Source organism: Triticum aestivum, chromosome 3B, assembly GCF_018294505.1.
Source record: "Triticum aestivum cultivar Chinese Spring chromosome 3B, IWGSC CS RefSeq v2.1, whole genome shotgun sequence".
Classification (NCBI taxonomy): Eukaryota; Viridiplantae; Streptophyta; class Magnoliopsida; order Poales; family Poaceae; genus Triticum; species Triticum aestivum.
Window position 1 is genome coordinate 354,771,942 of NC_057801.1, and position 18,837 is coordinate 354,790,778.

Consider the following 18,837-nt stretch of genomic DNA (forward strand, 5'->3'; position numbering starts at 1 on the left):
CCTAATCACCTAAGTCTCTAGTCCAGGTTTATCGCCTATTCGGGTTCCATCCATGAGGAGATCCGGCTGAGGTATCGCTCACAGCCCCAAACGATGTGAACAGGGTTCCCGAGATACCTAACGGGTATTCGGTACACCGTGCCACGTACCTACCGCATCACAGCCCACCCCTACGGTCAGCGCTGTCCACGGCCTCCAGTATACTACAAACGCCAGAAACTACTTGCAACTCCTGGACAGAGAACTAGGGTGAATAAGAAGTCGAGAGGGTCCATTGGTTTCGGGCCCAATGCATGGTAGTAGCTGAATCTTAAATCACACATACAGATCTCAGTGCTTAATGTCGGCTTCAATGAAACAACCCACCATGTACTCCTACATGGCCTCTCATCGATACCTTTACCAAATCATGTTCACCACACCACTTTCATTACCGACATAATCATTTCACTCTAGTCCATCACCCAGATGAACCAGACCTTACATGACTCTAAGCATAGCAGGCATAGCAAGGTAGGAACAACACATACATATGGCTCAATCAACTCCTACACATGCTAGTGGGTTTCATCTAGTTACTGTGGCAATGACAGGTCATGCAGAGGAAGTGGGTTCAACTACCGTAGCACACAGCAGTTTGAAACGCGTTGTCTTAATGCAGTAAAAGAGAGCAGGAGCGAGAACATGGGATTGTATCGATATGATCAAATGGTTGGTTGCTTGCCTGATGGTTCGATGCACTGATATGGTTCTTCGTTAGGGTAATCACGGTACTCCTCGGAGGCAGATCCTACCGCAAAGAACACCGATACACAACCATCACCAAACAATGTGCAACAATATGATGCATGCATGAAACATGTCAATATGAGTGTGTTGGGCTAATGCAGCTAAGACCAGAAGGGTTTGAACCAATTTGAATCAAAGATTCAAATTTCAAACTCAAACATGGCCCTTTAAAGTGTTTTTCCTTGTTCTGCATTAAACATCAAGTTAACTTGTTTAGTCATGCATGGAAATAGTACAGATGGATAGATTGGATTTTCCTGATCATTTTTCATATATAATTTGTCTGATTTGGAGTTACAGAATAAAAGTTATGAATTTTTGAAGTTTAAATTATATTCTGGAATTTCCTATAATAGAATAATTCCAGAAAATCAATTATTGCGTCAGCCTGACGTCAGTGTGACGTTAGCAGGTCAACGTAACACGTCAGGGTCAAACCTGACAGTGGGTCCCGCATGTCAGGGTGATTAAATTAATTAAAGTTTAATTAAAACTAAACCTGTTTAATTAACAGGGATGGGCCCCACCTGTGATTGACTCAGGGGAGTCAACCAGGGCCCACCCGTGGTCAAATCCGGGTCGGCTGCACCGGTGTTTAGCCGCCGGCGAGCCCGACGCGGCGGCGGAAGTGATTTTTGCCGTTCCGGCAACCAAACGAGCCGCGGAGGGCACCGGAGAGGAGCTGAGGTCGAGCCGCAGCTCTTGGTGGAGTCCGTTGGGGTCGGGGTGACCGGAGTTGGCGCCGGCGACGACTTTGGCGGCCACCGGAGTTCGGCCAAAGTCGAACTTGTCGCTAGGGGGATCGGTGAGGTGCGGGGAGTGCACGGTTGGGCCTAACGCAGCGTGGTGAGTGCGTTGGACACTGCGGGTTGGCCGGAGGATGGCCGGAAGCACGTCGGCGACGAGATCCGCGGCGGTGCGTGCGTGTGATCTTCGTGCGGTGGCTACACGGCTCGGGAATGAGAGAGAGAGGGTCGGAGAGGTAGCTAGGCTCACAGCGCTCCCGTAGAGGCCACCGCCGGGGTCGGGGACGAGCTGAGGCGGCGACGGCGTTGAAGGGGATCTCCGGCGACGGCGAGCTCGGGCGAGGTCGGTGCGGTGGTCTCGGGCCGCACGAGCACACGGGGCTCGGCTAGCTCGATGAAGTGGACGGCGGCGGAGCTCCTGGACACGGCGACACGGCGTGGGGTTGACGGAGGGCGTGGCTACGGCGAGGGGGTGGCGGCGATGGCGTCGGCCATGGCGTGGGAGAGCGAGGGAGAGGAGCTGGAGGGGAGATGGGGTGTCTGGGAGGTTCGGGGGAGAGAGGGAGGCCGATTCACGGCGTTAGCCGGGCGAGGGAGGCGGCGAGGCGGCGAGCAGGTGCGTGGCACCCATGCGGTGCTCGCCGTCGAGCACCTGCCTGCCTGCCTGGCCGGCAAGCAGCTCGCTGGCGCGGTGCTGGGCTGGGCCGGCAGGTGGGCCGGTGCTGGGCGACAGGTAAGCCTTTTCCCATTTCTTTCTGTTTTCTGTTTTTTATTAATACTTCTGCCACTTTGTTGAATTAAATAAAATACTTGGGCAACTCCAAAAATCACCAAACTACTCCTGGTCCATAGTTGGATTATTTCCAACATGAAACATTTTGGTTTGGAGTTATTTGAGCAATTAATTATTTTATATAATTTTAAATGCCCAAATTCAAATACTTATGATTTAATTCAAAAACCCTAAGATGGCCTAGGAAAATGTGCACCACTTTTGGCAGAGGTTCTGAACCAAGACAAAAATGATGGGCATTTTAGAAGGGCATTTCAGGTTCATTGAAAAAGTTTTTAGTAAACCCTAATTGGTTTCAGAGGGGACTGGGGGTTCTGTCATCCCCATTTCAGGTTTCTGATGAAAGGGTAAACATGATGCAACACTCTAATGCATGGCTAACTAGGATGTGACAACTCACCCCCACTCAAAAGAATCTCGTCCCGAGATTTGGGTTCTTCCGGAAAGAAGGCGGGATACTCAAGTCGAAGACGATCCTCCCTTTCCCAAGTTGCTTCATCCTCAGAATGGTGCGACCATTGAACTTTGAGAAACTTGATATTATGACGTCGAGTGGTACGCTCGGCCTGATCAAGGATACGAATGGGGTACTCTCGATATGTAAGATTATCTTGGAGATCAAGCGTTTCGTGGTCCACTCCGCGGATAGGATCCGAGAAGCAACGCCTGAGTTGAGAAACGTGGAAGACATCGTGGACTCTAGAGAGGTGCGGAGGTAGTTCCAACTGGTAGGCAACTTCTCCTCGTTTGGCGAGAATGCGAAAAGGTCCAATGTAACGAGGAGCCAATTTGCCTTTGATACCGAAACGATGGGTTCCCTTCAGAGGGGTAACCCGAAGGTAAGCCTTCTCGTCAATCTCGAAAGTCATAGCCTTATGTTTTCGGTCATATTGACTCTTCTGACGTTATTGGGCTGTTTTCAATTTTTCACGAACGATGCGAACTTGCTCTTCTGCTTCCTGAATCATATCCGGGCCAAAGAATTGTCTTTCCCCGGTCTCTGACCAGTTAAGGGGTGTTCGACACCGTCGTCCATAGAGAACTTCAAAAGGGGCTTTACCCAAGCTAGATTGATAGCTGTTGTTGTAAGCGAATTCGGCAAATGGAAGGCACTTCTCCCAATCCATTCCGAATGAGATAACAGAGGCTCGTAGCATGTCTTCTAGAATCTGGTTGACGCGTTCCACTTGACCACTCGACTGAGGGTGGAAAGCGGTGCTAAAGGAGAGACAGGTTCCCATAGCATTTTGGAAACTTTCCCAAAATCGAGAGGTGAAAAGACTTCCTCGATCCGAATTAATTTCCAAAGGAACACCATGGAGAGACACTATCCGGGAGATGTATAAGTCTGCCAATTGACTAGCGGTTATACTCTCACGAACAGGTAGGAAATGGGCTACTTTGGAAAGACGATCGACAACGACGAAGATAGCATTATTCCCTCTCTTGGTCCTGGGAAAACCGGTAATGAAATCCATACCAACTTTATCCCATTTCCATTCGGGAATAGCTAAGGGTTGAAGGGTGCCAGCAGGCCGTTGATGCTCTGCTTTTACACGACGACAGACGTCGCAATTAGCAATATACTGAGCAATTTCTCTCTTCATCCTAGTCCACCAGAACCTTTGGCGTAGGTCCTGATACATCTTAGTACTACCGGGATGAATGGTGAGAGGAGATTCATGAGCTTCCTTAAGGATCAATCGCCTCAGGTTTCGCACCTTGGGAACCACTAGTCGATTCCCGAAGTATACGACCCCTTGATCATCAATGGAGAAACAATTCGCAACTCCTTTCTTGATGTTTCTCTTGATGCGGGAAATTCCCGGATCTACCTTCTGTGCTTTGATGATCTGATCCGTAAGGGTAGGTTTCGCCACCAAGGTGGAAAGAAAACCTTGAGGAACAATGTGAAGATTAAGCTTCCGAAATTCCTCATGGAGAAGCGGTTGACTTTGTTGTAACATCAGGTTGTTACAATAGGATTTACGACTTAGCGCATCAGCCATGACGTTGGCTTTTCCTGGGGTGTAAGTTATTCCTAAGTCGAAATCTGTGATCAACTCAACCCAACGTCTTTGCCTGAGATTCAAATCCGGTTGGGTGAAAATGTACTTCAGACTTTGGTGATCAGTGAATATTTCGCAACGGTTACCGAGGAGGTAATGTCGCCAGGTCTTAAGTGCATAGACTACGGCTGCAAGCTCTAGATCATGTGTAGGATAATTCTCCTCATGTGGGTGCAATTGCCGTGAAGTGTAGGCAATTACGTGTCGATCTTGCATGAGAATGCAACCTAGTCCTTGTCGCGAGGCGTCGCAGTAGATAACAAAGTCCTTAGAGAAGTCTGGCGGTACCAGAACGGGAGCAGAAGTCAGGCGTCTTTTCAGTTCCTGAAAGCTGTGCTCACATTGTGGAGTCCATTCGAACTTCTTATCTTTCTTGAGGAGTTCGGTTAGAGGTTTGGCAACTTTGGAGAAGTTTTCGACAAAGCGACGACAATAGCTCGCTAAGCCCAGAAAACTCCGAACTTGCTTGACCGATTCAGGTGGAGTCCAATTAAGGACGGCTTGAACTCGCTCAGGGTTAACAGCAATACCTTTACCAGATATTACATGACCCAGATAGGTCACTTCTGACAACCAGAATTCACATTTAGAAAATTTGGCATAAAGGCGATGCTCTCGAAGTTTCTTCAACACTAGCCTTAGATGTTCGGCATGTTCCTCCTCGTTCTTGGAGTAGATGAGTATATCATCGAGATAAACTACGACGAATTTATCCAAATACTCCATGAAGATTGAGTTCATTAACCGAGAAAAGGTGGCTGGAGCGTTGGTTAATCCGAAGGACATGACGGTGTACTTGTATTGGCCATAACGAGTAACAAAGGCCGTTTTAGGAATGTCCCCGTTTCTGATTTTGATTTGATGGTAGCCCAACCTCAAATCCATTTTGGAGAAGACTGAGGATCCAGCGAGCTGATCATACAGGTCGTTGATCCTGGGAAGCGGATATTTGTTCTTGATTGTGACCAAATTGACAGGTCGATAATCTACAACCATCCGGTCCGTACCATCCTTCTTCTTGACGAAGAGGACGGGGCAAGCCCACGGAGATGAACTAGGTCGGATGAAACCCTTTTTCAAGGACTCATCGAGTTGTTTCTTAAGCTCGGCTAGTTCTAGTGGTGCCATCTTATAGGGTCTTCTAGCAATCGGAACGGTTCCTGGAATGAGGTCTATTACGAACTCAACATCCCTGTCAGGTGGAACACCTGGCAATTCCTCTGGGAAGACATCCGGGGAGTCACGGACTACCGGAACGTCCTCAAGGTCTGGCAAAGGGCTGGCGTTAAGAGAATATAATTGTCGCTTGGCTAATCGGGTCAAAACATTGACTATCTTCCCCGAAGGATGAGTGAGTTGAACAGTCCTAGTGAAGCAATCAATTTTGGCATGATGAGCTGACATCCAGTCCATACCCAAAATGATATTAATATCTGAAAATTTGAGAGCTATCAAAGATGCGAGGAAAACTAGTCTGTCGACTTGGATTTCATTTCCATGGCTTACTCTAGAGGTTTGCCATTTGGATCCCGGAGTTTGAATTACCATAGAGGTTGGCATATCACCGAATGCAATGTTATGCAAACGAGCATAATCTTCGGATATAAAAGAATGAGAGGCTCCTGTATCGAAAAGAACAGATGCCGGGTGGCAATTAACAAGAAGCGTACCAAGAACGACGTTGGGATCCTCTTGAGCTTCTTCGGCAGAGATACAGTTGACATGGCCACGTGTAGCGGTGGCCGGCTTGGCGTGGAACACTTTCCCTGTCGGCTTGCCACGGCCAACAGCTTTAGCAGATTGGTTGGGGTTGGTCTGGGGACACTCACGCATATAGTGACCAGATTCCCCACACTTGAAACAAGTCACGGAACTGGTACGTGGAGGAGCATTGTTGGTTGGACCCCCATAGGGCTTGGCTGGAGCAGACTGTTGAACAGGGCGAGGCGTCTGGAAAGATGGCCTCGGTGTGAACCTGGGTGGCAGGGCGGTGTTGGGCACCCACACGCGGTGCTTCTGAGGACCAGCACCAGATGAGGAACCCATGTCACGGCCATGCTTGCGTGTTGCGTCATAATCAGTCTGACCAGTTTCAGCACTGATGGCCTTGTTAACAAGCTTCTGAAAAGATGTGCACTCATGCAGATGGAGGTCGCGGCGAAGCTCAGGACTAAGTCCCTTACGGAACCTTGCTTGCTTCTTGGCATCGGTAGAAACTTCCTTAGTTGCATAGCGTGCGAGGTTACCAAACTCCCTGCTGTAAGCATCCACAGAGAGTCGGCCTTGGGTGAAATTGCAAAATTCCTCACGTTTACGGTCCATGAGACCCTCCGGAATGTGATGTTCACGGAAAGCCTCGCTGAATTCAGCCCAAGTAGTGACATGGCCCGCTGGGCGCATAGCTCCATAATTCTCCCACCATAGACTGGCGGGGCCTTTAAGATGATATGCAGCAAAGGTGACCTTGTCAGCCTCAGCTACTAGCGCGGAACGCAGCTTGTGAGAGATACTGCGAAGCCAGTCATCAGCGTCGAGAGGCTCGACGGAGTGGTGGAACGTGGGTGGGTGTAACTTGATGAAATCACTGAGTGACACAACGTTAGTCCTCTGATGGTGTGCTGTGTTCTGTTCAATACGCTCCAACAAACGGTTGGTCTCCCGCTTGTTTCTCTCAGCTTCCATCATAACCTCGGCTAGGGAAGGAGGATGAGGCAGATTTGCATTCCTGACTTCACTACCTTCGGCCTGCTCTTGAGGAGCAGGGTTAGTGCGCGTGTTGACCATCCTAGGTAAACAAGACAATGATTTAGTCAGAATGATAAAATTCCGACATAGGATACAAAATGTAAGGAATAACTCGAAATGCAAGATGATCATCCGTATGACATGGTAGATACAGAAACTGCTTCTTTATTCCATCGTCATACACACCATACAGGGTTTAGTACAAGACCAAACAAAGTACTATTACGGTGAAAAGAGGATTACATCTCATCGGAGGCATCCCAAGCTCCTATACATTATTTTTCTACACCTCCGGAAAGAGTACAAACTAGGTCATATCCCACGAGTCACGCGGAACGATAGACGACACAGCTAGTGCGGACTAGTGATACTACCACTAACTCAGACCGATCCGTAATAGTTCTCGTAGAAATCACCTCCATAGCCTGGAAGCTCAACATGATCATCCGTAAACAGACGATCTCGCGGAGCTTGTGGACCATAAGGGCTAGGATGAGGTCTTGGACCAACAGACGGTGGCCTGCGGGGACCGCGAGGTGGGGTGATGCCTCCTACATCACGCCAACCCATCACGTCTGGCAGAGCAGATCTCACAGGATAGAGATCGCGCATATCCGAATATCCAGCTTGCACCGCTGGTGCAAACCGAGTCAATGTGGCCCAGTGGTCAGCACGGGTATTGAAGAGCTCTAACCTCAAGGCCCAATTTTCACGGTCCTTATCCTCGAGCATCTCAGCAGTGGTGCGAGTCCGTGAATCCTCCTGGGTGGGGTCAGCATAGATAGCCTGGAGATACCCTTGTGCTCCCGGAAGTGATCCTGGCATATACCGAAAATCAGAGTCCCGAAATAGACCGGACCTGACTCGCATGATGGTCATCATAGAGTAGGCGGCGTCCTGCACAACCATCTCAATAGTAACCCCGAGTCCATAGGAATAGTGAAGGGGCTCGGTAGACCCAGGATAAGATGGAAATATCCTGACAGTGCAGAGATACTGGCTTTGATTAAAGTCTCAAAATTGCTCTTCGACCGTGTACTCAGGATACCAGCGGTATCCAGCCTCAGTCATTACCCTGACCAACATGGCGGTATGACCGGGTACATCTAGGCATCGAGTCAGGCGAACCACTTGATTGAGGTCGCGAGTGGCCATCTGAAAACACAATCATAATGCAAAGGCATTAGAATTTCTAGCAAAATTTCGGCAGCATAACAGCTGTAAATGCTCAAGAAGGATTTTGAGACATTTGACAAAGGATTACATACATACTCAACATCATCATATCAAGTTCTGAGTCCATCCTAGCAACATAATGTGGTAGTAGAATTAAACTAGGCTTGTATCCATCAAACCTATAAGGTACTACTGATTAGTAACACGTGATCCTGATAGAGAGAATAGATCCTAACTCCTTAACCCCCGGTGGAAGAATAGACTGACTCAGATCAGAATGTTATAAGATAAAGGAGTAAAAGAGCCTTACGTTCCAACCCACAAACAATTCCCCTACATATAGCTAAAGAATTTCTAGACTCAACATCGACCAGTTTGGCTTGGAGAACCTACAGGCAGTCCGGCTCTGATGCCAACGCTGTCAGGACCCCGACTCGATGTCACATCGATCTAGTCTGTAACACCTCATATCACTTTGCGGCCTCACGCACGGTATCCCCACGGGTGTCGCCTTACCTTTGCCCGGGACCGTTTGCGCCTTTTGGCTCACGTATATGATAGTGCCACTAGCATCCATATGATAAGGAGCCTGGGCTGACATGACTAGTCGTAAACCCAAAGTGGCACAGACTTACAGGGACAGGCATTCATGACCCAGCTTCGAACGTGTCGGTCAACAGCAAGTGGGTCCGGGCTGTAGCACTGGGCTAGCAGGACTCCGGTAAACCGGGCTGTAGCGGGCTAACAGGACTCCGGTACTCAATGCGTGACATTTCCCCAAAGGGACAGACACCGGAACAAAGAAGGACACATGCCGGCCAGCCTAAGTGTTCCAGAGCAGTAGCAAGCTACCATGGCTCGGCGGTAACACTAGAATACATTTCCCGGTAAGAGAGGCTATTAAAGATAAACGACTAGATAGTCAGATCCCACACATACCAAGCATTTCAATCATACACACAATATGCTCGATATGTGCAAATACAACAAGGCATCACAACATGACTCTACGACACAAGTACTTTATTTAAGGCTCAGAGAGCCATACATTACATACACAAAGGTACGGGTCACACGACCCAACATTCAAGCCATACAGTCATACAAACCAGCAGCGGAAGTAACTTGTCTGAGTACAGACAACTAGAAAATAAAAGAGGCTTGGAAAGCCTAGCTATACTACGTGGTCCTTCACAAGCTCAGGATCACCACCTGGGTCTTAGCCTACTCATTGATGTCAACGTCTACGTAGAACCCATCAGAAGGGGTTGCAGCGTCTTCTGTAAAAATGTAAATTATAGCATCATGAGTACAAAGGTACTCAGCAAGACTTACATCAGATCCTATATACATGCACATTATCAAGAAGGGTTGGTGGAGTTGTTGCAGCAAGCCAGCTTTGACTCTTGGCTAGGCTAACCTACGAGACTCCAATTTGAAACGGTTTTGCGTACACGAGTCCACTACTCACCAATTCAATACACTACCGAGGATCCACCTCCGTCTTCCTACGGAAGAGCCATCCTCGGCACTCACACTTGTCTTGAGGCTTTTAGTAGTTTCCATTTACTTGTCTATGAACTGTATAGGCAACCAAGTAGTCCTTTACCGCGGACGCGGCTATTCGAATAGATCATGATAACCCTGCAGGGGTGTACTTCTTCATACACGCTCTCACCACTTACCGTCGTTTACACGACATGTACTCGGCAACCTTCAAGCGGAAGCCCAACGTGGGTGTCGGCCACGACCTACCTAATCACCTAAGTCTTTAGTCCAGGTTTATCGCCTATTCGGATTCCATCCATGAGGAGATCCGGCCGAGGTATCGCTCACAGCCCCAAACGATGTGAACAGGGTTCCCGAGATACCTAACGGGTATTCGGTACACCGTGCCACATACCTACCGCATCACAGCCCACCCCTACGGTCAGCGCTGTCCACGGCCTCCAGTATACTACAAACGCCAGAAACTACTTGCAACTCCTGGACAGAGAACTAGGGTGAATAAGAAGCCGAGAGGGTCCATTGTTTTCGGGCCCAATGCATGGTAGTAGCTGAATCTTAAATCACACATATAGATCTCAGTGCTTAATGTCGGCTTCAATGAAACAGCCCACCATGTACTCCTACATGGCCTCTCATCGATACCTTTACCAAATCATGTTCACCACACCACTTTCATTACCGACATAATCATTTCACTCTAGTCCATCACCCAGATGAACCAGACCTGACACGACTCTAAGCATAGCAGGCATAGCAAGGTAGGAACAACACATACATATGGCTCAATCAACTCCTACACATGCTAGTGGGTTTCATCTAGTTACTGTGGCAATGACAGGTCATGCAGAGGAAGTGGGTTCAACTACCGTAGCACACAGCAGTTTGAAACACGTTGTCTTAATGCAGTAAAAGAGAGCAGGAGCGAGAACATGGGATTGTATCGATATGATCAAATGGTTGGTTGCTTGCCTGATGGTTCGATGCACTGATATGGTTCTTCGTTAGGGTAATCACGGTACTCCTCGGAGGCAGATCCTGCCGCAAAGAACACCGATACACAACCATCACCAAACAATGTGCAACAATATGATGCATGCATGAAACATGGCAATATGAGTGTGTTGGGCTAATGCAGCTAAGACCAGAAGGGTTTGAACCAATTTGAATCAAAGATTCAAATTTCAAACTCAAACATGGCCCTTTAAAGTGTTTTTCCTTGTTCTGCATTAAACATCAAGTTAACTTGTTTAGTCATGCATGAAAATAGTACAGATGGATAGATTGGATTTTCCTGATCATTTTTCATATATAATTTGTCTGATTTGGAGTTACAGAATAAAAGTTATGAATTTTTGAAGTTTAAATTATATTCTGGAATTTCCTATAATAGAATAATTCCAGAAAATCAATTATTGCGTCAGCCTGACGTCAGTGTGACGTTAGCAGGTCAACGGAACACGTCAGGGTCAAACCTGACAGTGGGTCCCGCATGTCAGGGTGATTAAATTAATTAAAGTTTAATTAAAACTAAACCTGTTTAATTAACAGGGCTGGGCCCCACCTGTCATTGACTCAGGGGAGTCAACCAGGGCCCACCCGTGGTCAAATCCGGGTCGGCTGCACCGGCGTTTAGCCGCCGGCGAGCCCGACGCGGCGGCGGAAGTGATTTTTGCCGTTCCAGCAACCAAACGAGCCGCGGAGGGCACCGGAGAGGAGCTGAGGTCGAGCCGCAGCTCTTGGTGGAGTCCGTTGGGGTCTCCGGCGACGACTTTGGCGGCCACCGGAGTTCGGCCAAAGTCGAACTTGTCGCTAGGGGGATCGGTGAGGTGCGGGGAGTGCACGGTTGGGCCTAACGCAGCGTGGTGAGTGCGTTGGACACCGCAGGTTGGCCGGAGGATGGCCGGAAGCACGTCGGCGACGAGATCCACGGCGGTGCGTGCGTGTGATCTTCTTGCGGTGGCTACACGGCTCGGGAATGAGAGAGAGAGGGTCGGAGAGGTAGCTAGGCTCACAGCGCTCCCGTAGAGGCCACCGGCGGGGTCGGGGACGAGCTGAGGCGGCGACGGCGTTGAAGGGGATCTCCGGCGATGGCGAGCTCGGGCGAGGTCGGTGCGGTGGTCTCGGGCCGCACGAGCACACGGGGCTCGGCTAGCTCGATGAAGTGGATGGCGGCGGAGCTCCTGGACACGGCGGCACGGCGTGGGGTTGACGGAGGGCGTGGCTACGGCGAGGGGGTGGCGGCGATGGCGTCGGCCATGGCGTGGGAGAGCGAGGGAGAGGAGCTGGAGGGGAGAGGGGGTGTCTGGGAGGTTCGGGGGAGAGAGGGAGGCCGATTCACGGCGTTAGTCGGGCGAGGGAGGCGGCGAGGCGGCGAGCAGGTGCGTGGCACCCATGCGGTGCTCGCCGTCGAGCACCTGCCTGCCTGCCTGGCCGGCAAGCAGCTCGCTGGCGCGGTGCTGGGCTGGGCCGGCAGGTGGGCCGGTGCTGGGCGACAGGTAAGCCTTTTCCCATTTCTTTCTGTTTTCTGTTTTTTATTAATACTTCTGCCACTTTGTTGAATTAAATAAAATACTTGGGCAACTCCAAAAATCACCAAACTACTCCTGGTCCATAGTTGGATTATTTCCAACATGAAACATTTTGGTTTGGAGTTATTTGAGCAATTAATTATTTTATATAATTTTAAATGCCCAAATTCAAATACTTATGATTTAATTCAAAAACCCTAAGATGGCCTAGGAAAATGTGCACCACTTTTGGCAGAGGTTCTGAACCAAGACAAAAATGATGGGCATTTTAGAAGGGCATTTCAGGTTCATTGAAAAAGTTTTTAGTAAACCCTATTTGGTTTCAGAGGGGACTGGGGGTTCTGTCATCCCCATTTCAGGTTTCTGATGAAAGAGTAAACATGATGCAACACTCTAATGCATGGCTAACTAGGATGTGACAAAATGACATAACGGTATACTCATATAGCATGTACCTCGTGGTAAGAGATGTCTTAGGTATATCCTGCTCACGGATCTTCAGCTGATGGTATCCTGATCGTAGATCGATCTTGGAAAATACTTTAGCTCCTTGCAACTGGTCAAACAAATCATTGATCATCGGAAGTGGGTACTTTTTCTTGATCATCACTTCATTCAATCCCCGATAATCAACAACCATCCTCAATGATCCATCCTTCTTCTCCACTAGAAGCACTGGTGATCCCCAAGGTGACGAACTTGGGCGAATATAGCCTTTATCCAGTAACTCCTTAATCTGCTTTTTAATTTCCTCCAAACCCTGTGTGGGCATCCTGTACGGTCTCTTAGATATTGGCCCTGTGCCTAGCAAAAGCTCAATCAAAAACTCAATGTCTCTATCAGGTGGCATGCCTGGCAACTCTTCTAGAAATACATCAGGGAAATCCTTCACCACTGGTACATCCTCCTGTACAACTCCTAATAAGGAATTCACTTGAGTCCTCTTCCACACATGCCGGGATACATACTTGATCCTCCTTGCTTCTGGGATGGTGAGCATAATCGACTTACTGGCGCAATTGATGTTCCCTCCATACATCTATAACCAATCCATGTTGGGGAACGTAGCAGAAATTCAATATTTTCTATGCAACACCAAGATCAATCTATGGAGATTCTAGCAACAAGAGAGGGATAGGAGGAGCATCTTCATACCTTTGAAGATTGCTATGCGGAAGCGTTGTAAGAACGCGGTCGGTGGAGTCGTTCACTAAGCGATTCAGATCGCGGCCGAATCCGATCTAAGCACCGAACAATGGTGCCTCCGCATTCAACACACTTACAGCCCGGGGATGTCTCCTCCTTCTTGATCCATCAAGGGGAGAGGAGAAGTTGAGGGAGAGCTCCATCAGCACGACGGCGTGGTGGTGGAGCTTGCAGTTCTCCGGCAGGGCTTCGCCAAGCACTACTGAGGAGGAGGTGGAGTTGGAGAGGCGGAGGGCTGCGCCAGGGAAGAGGTGTGGCTGACCTCTCTCTCCCTCACTATATATAGGGGGAAGGGAGGAGGGGGAGGCGCCCTATGGTTCCCTAGGGGAGGGGCGTTGGCCATAGGGGAAACCCTAGATGGGTTTTGGCGCCCCCACCCCGTAGGAAACTTGCCGCACAAGCCGAGAGGGGCGGCTGCCCTTGGGGTGGCGCCCCCACATCTCCTGGTTACGTGAGATGGGGTGGGAGGGGCGCTCAGCCCCTTAGTGGGCTGATGTGCCCTCTCCCCTTGGCCCATAAGGCCCCCCAACGCTTGCCCGTGCCTCCGAAACCCCTTTCGGACACGCTGGTCATCACCTGGTACCCCCGGAACAGTTCCGGACTCCAATACCCTTTGTCCAATATACCGATATTCACCTCCGGACCATTCCGGAGCTCATCGTCATGTCCGGGATCTCATCCGGGACTCCGAACAACCTTCGGTAACCACATACTATTTGCCATAACAACTCTAGTGTCATCGAACCTTAAGTGTGTATACCCTACGGGTTCGGGAACCATGTAGACATGACCGAGACGTTCTCCGGTCAATAACCAACAGCGGGATCTGGATACCCATGTTGGCTCCCACATGTTCCACGATGATCTCATCGGATGAACCACGATGTCAAGGATTCAAGCAATCCCGTATGCAATTCCCTTTGTCAATCGGTATGTTACTTGCCCGAGATTCGATCGTCAGTATCCCAATACCTCGTTCAATCTCGTTACCGGCAAGTCACTTTACTCGTTCCGTAATGCATGATCCCGTGACTAACTACTTAGTCACATTGAGCTCATTATGATGCATTACCGAGTGGGCCCAGAGATACCTCTCCGTCATACGGAGTGACAAATCCCAGTCTTGATTCGTGCCAACCCAACAGACACTTTCGGAGATACCTGTAGTGCACCTTTATAGCCACCCAGTTACGTTGTGACGTTTGGTACACCCAAAGCATTCCTACGGTATCCGGGATTTGCACAATCTCATGGTCTAAGGAAATGATACTTGACATTAGAAAAGCTCTTAGCAAACGAACTACATGATCTTGTGCTATGCTTAGGATTGGGTAGTGTCCATCACATCATTCTCCTAATGATGTGATCCCGTTATCAATGACATCCAATGTCCATGGTCAGGAAACCATAACCATCTATTGATCAACGAGCTAGTCAACTAGAGGCTCACTAGGGACATGTTGTGGTCTATGTATTCACACATGTATTACGGTTTCTAGTTAATACAATTATAGCATGAACAATAGACAATTATCATGAACAAGGAAATACAATAATAACCATTTTATTATTGCCTCTAGGGCGTATTTCCAACAGTCTCCCACTTGCACTAGAGTCAATAATCTAGTTCACATCACTATGTGATTGTAATGAATCGATACCCATGGGGTTTGATCATATCTCGCTTGTGAGAGAGGTTATTAGTCAACGGATCTGAACCTTTCAGATCCGTGTGTGCTTTGCAAATCTCTATGTCATCTCCTAGATGTAGCTACCAGACTCTATTTGGAGCTATTCCAAATAACTGTTCTACTATACGAATCCGGTTTACTACTCAGAATAATCCGGATTAGTGTCAAAGTTTGCATCGGCATAACCCTTTACGACGCACTCTTTTACCACCTCCATAAATGAGAAAATTCCTTAGTCCACTAGTTAGTAAGGATAAGTTTGACCGCTGTCCTATGATCTATTCCTGGATCACTCTTGTACCCCTTGACTGACTCATGGCAAGGCACACTTCAGGTGCGGTACACAGCATAGCATACTATAGAGCCTACGTATGAAGCATAGGGGACGACCTTCGTCCTTTCTCTCTCTTCTGTCGTGGTCATGTCTTGAGTCTTACTCAATATTCACACCTTATAACACAGCCAAGAACTCCTTTGCCGATCTATTTTGAACTCCTTCAAAATCTTGTCACGGTATGTATTTATTTGAAAGTACTATTAAGCGTTTTTGATCTATCCTTATAGATCTTGATGCTCAGCTTAATCCAGGTTTTCCATTGAAAAACACTTTTCAAATAACCCTATATGCTTTCCAGAAACTCTACATCATTTCTGGTCAACAATATGTCAACAACATATACTCATCAGAAATTCTATAGTGCTCCCACTCACTTCTTTGGAAATACAAGTTTCTCATAAACTTTGTATAAACCCAAAATCTTTGATCATCTCATCAAAGCGTATATTCCAACTCTGAGATGCTTACTCCAGTCCTTAGAAGGATTGTTGGAGCTTTGCATACTTGTTAGCATCTTTCAGGATTGTCAAAACCTTCTGGTTGTATCAGATACAACCTTTCCTCAAGAAAATCGTCGAGGAAACTATATTTTGACATCCTATCTACAAGATTTTATAAATAATGCAGTAGCTGCTAATATAATTCTAACAGATTCTTAGCATCGCTACGAGTGAGAAAGCCTCATCGTAGTCAACTCCTTGAACTTGTCGGAAAACATCTTAATGAAAAATCGAGCTTTCTTAATGGTGATACTTACCATCATTGTCTGTCTTCCTTATAAAATCCATGTGTACCCAACAGCCTTACGACCATCAAGTAGTTCTTCCAAAGTCTATACTTTGTTTTCATACATGGATCCTCCCTCTGATTTTATGGCCTCGAGCCATTCGTCGAAATTCGGGCCCACCATCGCTTCTCCATAGCTCGTAGGTTCATTGTTGTCTAGCAACATGACCTCCAAGACAGGATTACGTACCACTCTGAAGTAGTACGTATCCTTGTCAACCTACGAGTTTTGGTTGTGACTTGATCCGAAGTTTCATGATCAATATCATCAGCTTCCACTTCAATTGGTGTAGGCGCCACAGGAACAACTTCCTGTGCCCTGCTACACACTAGTTGAAGTGACGGTTCAATAACCTCATCAAGTCTCCACCATCCTCCCACTCAATTCTTTCAAGAGAAACCTTTCCTCGAGAAAGGACCCGTTTCTAGAAACAATCACTTTTTCTTCCGGATTTGAAATAGGAGGTATACCCAACTGTTTTGGGTGTCCTATGAAGATGTATTTATCCGCTTTGGGTTCGAGCTTATCAGGATGAAACTTTTCACATAAGCGTCGCAGCCCCAAACTTTCAAGAAACGACAACTTAGGTTTCTCTAAACCATAATTCATACGGTGTCATCTCAACGGAATTATGTGGTGCCCTACTTAAAGTGAATGTGGTTGTCTCTAATGCCTAACCCATGAACGATAGTGGTAATTCGATAAGAGACATCATGGTATGCCCCATATCCAATAGGGTGCTTCTATGATGTTCGGACACACCATCACACTACGGTGTTCCAGGCGGTGTTAGTTGTGAAACAATTTCCACAATGTCTCAATTGTGTACCAAACTCGCAACTCAGATATTCATCTCTATGATCATATCATAGACATTTTATCCTCTTGTCACAAAGATCTTCAACTTCACTCTGAAATTACTTGAACCTTTCAATAATTTAGACTTGTGTTTCATCAAGTAAATATACTCAACATCTACTCAAATCATCTGTGAAGTAAGAACATAGCGATATCCACTTCATGTCTCAGCACTCATTGGACTGCACACATCAAAATGTGTTACTTCCAACAAGTTGCTTTCTTGTTCCATCTTACTGAAAATGAGGCTTTTCAGTCATCTTGCCCATGTGGTATGATTTGCATGTCTCAAGTGATCCAAAATCAAGTGAGTCCAAACGATCCATCTGCATGGAGTTTCTTCATGCGTACATACCAATAGACATGGTTCGCACGTCTCAAACTTTTCAAAAACGAGTGAGTCCAAAGATCCATCAACATGGAGCTTCTTCATGCATTTTATACCAATATGACTTACATGGCAGTGCCACAAGTAGGTGGTACTATCATTACTATCTTATGTCTTTTGGCATGAACATGTGTATCACTACGATCGAGATTCAATAAACCATTCATTTTAGGTGCAAGACCATTGAAGATATTATTCAAATAAACAGAGTAACCATTATTCTCCTTAAATGAATAATTGTATTGCAATAGACATAATCCAATCATGTCTATGCTCAACGCAAACACCAAATAACAATTATTTAGGTTTAACACCGATCCCGATGGTAGAGGGAGCGTGCGATGTTTGATCACATCAACCTTGGAAATACTTCCAACACATATTGTCACCTCGCCTTTAGCTAGTCTCCGTTTATTCCGTAGCCTTTTATTTCGAGTTACTAACACTTAGCAACCAAACCGGTATCTATTACCATGGTGCTACTAGGAGTACTAGTAGAGTACACATTAATATAATGTATATCCAATATACTTCTATCGACCTTGCCTGCCTTCTTATCTACCAAGTATCTAGGGCAATTCTGCTCCAGTGACTGTTCCCCTTATTATAGAAGCACTTAGTCTCGGGTTTGGGTTCAACCTTGGGTTTCTTCACTAGAGCAGCAGCTGATTTGCTGTTTCATGAAGTATCCCTTCTTGCCCTTGCCCTTCTTGAAACTAGTGGTTTCACTAACCATCAACAATTGATGCTCCTTCTTGATTTCTACTTTCGTGGTGTCAAACATCGCGAATATTTCAAGGATCATCATATCTATCCCTGATATGTTATAGTTCACCACGAAGCTCTAGTAGCTTGGTGGCAATGACTTTGGAGAAACATCACTATCTCATCTGGAAGATTAACTCCCAGTCGATTCAAGTGATTGTTGTACCCAAACAATCTGAGTACAAGCTCAACGATTGAGCTTTTCTCCATTAGTTTGTAGGCTAAGAAACTCGTCGGAGGTCTCATACCTCTTGACGTGGGCACGAGCCTGAAATCCCAATTTCAGCCCTTGGAACATCTCATATGTTCCGCGATGTTTCAAAAAAAACGTCTTCGGCGCCACAATTCTAAACCGTTTAACATTACTGAACTATCATGTAGTCATCAAAATGTGTATGTCAGATGTTCGCAACATCCACAGACGACGTTCGAGGTTCAGCACACCGAGTG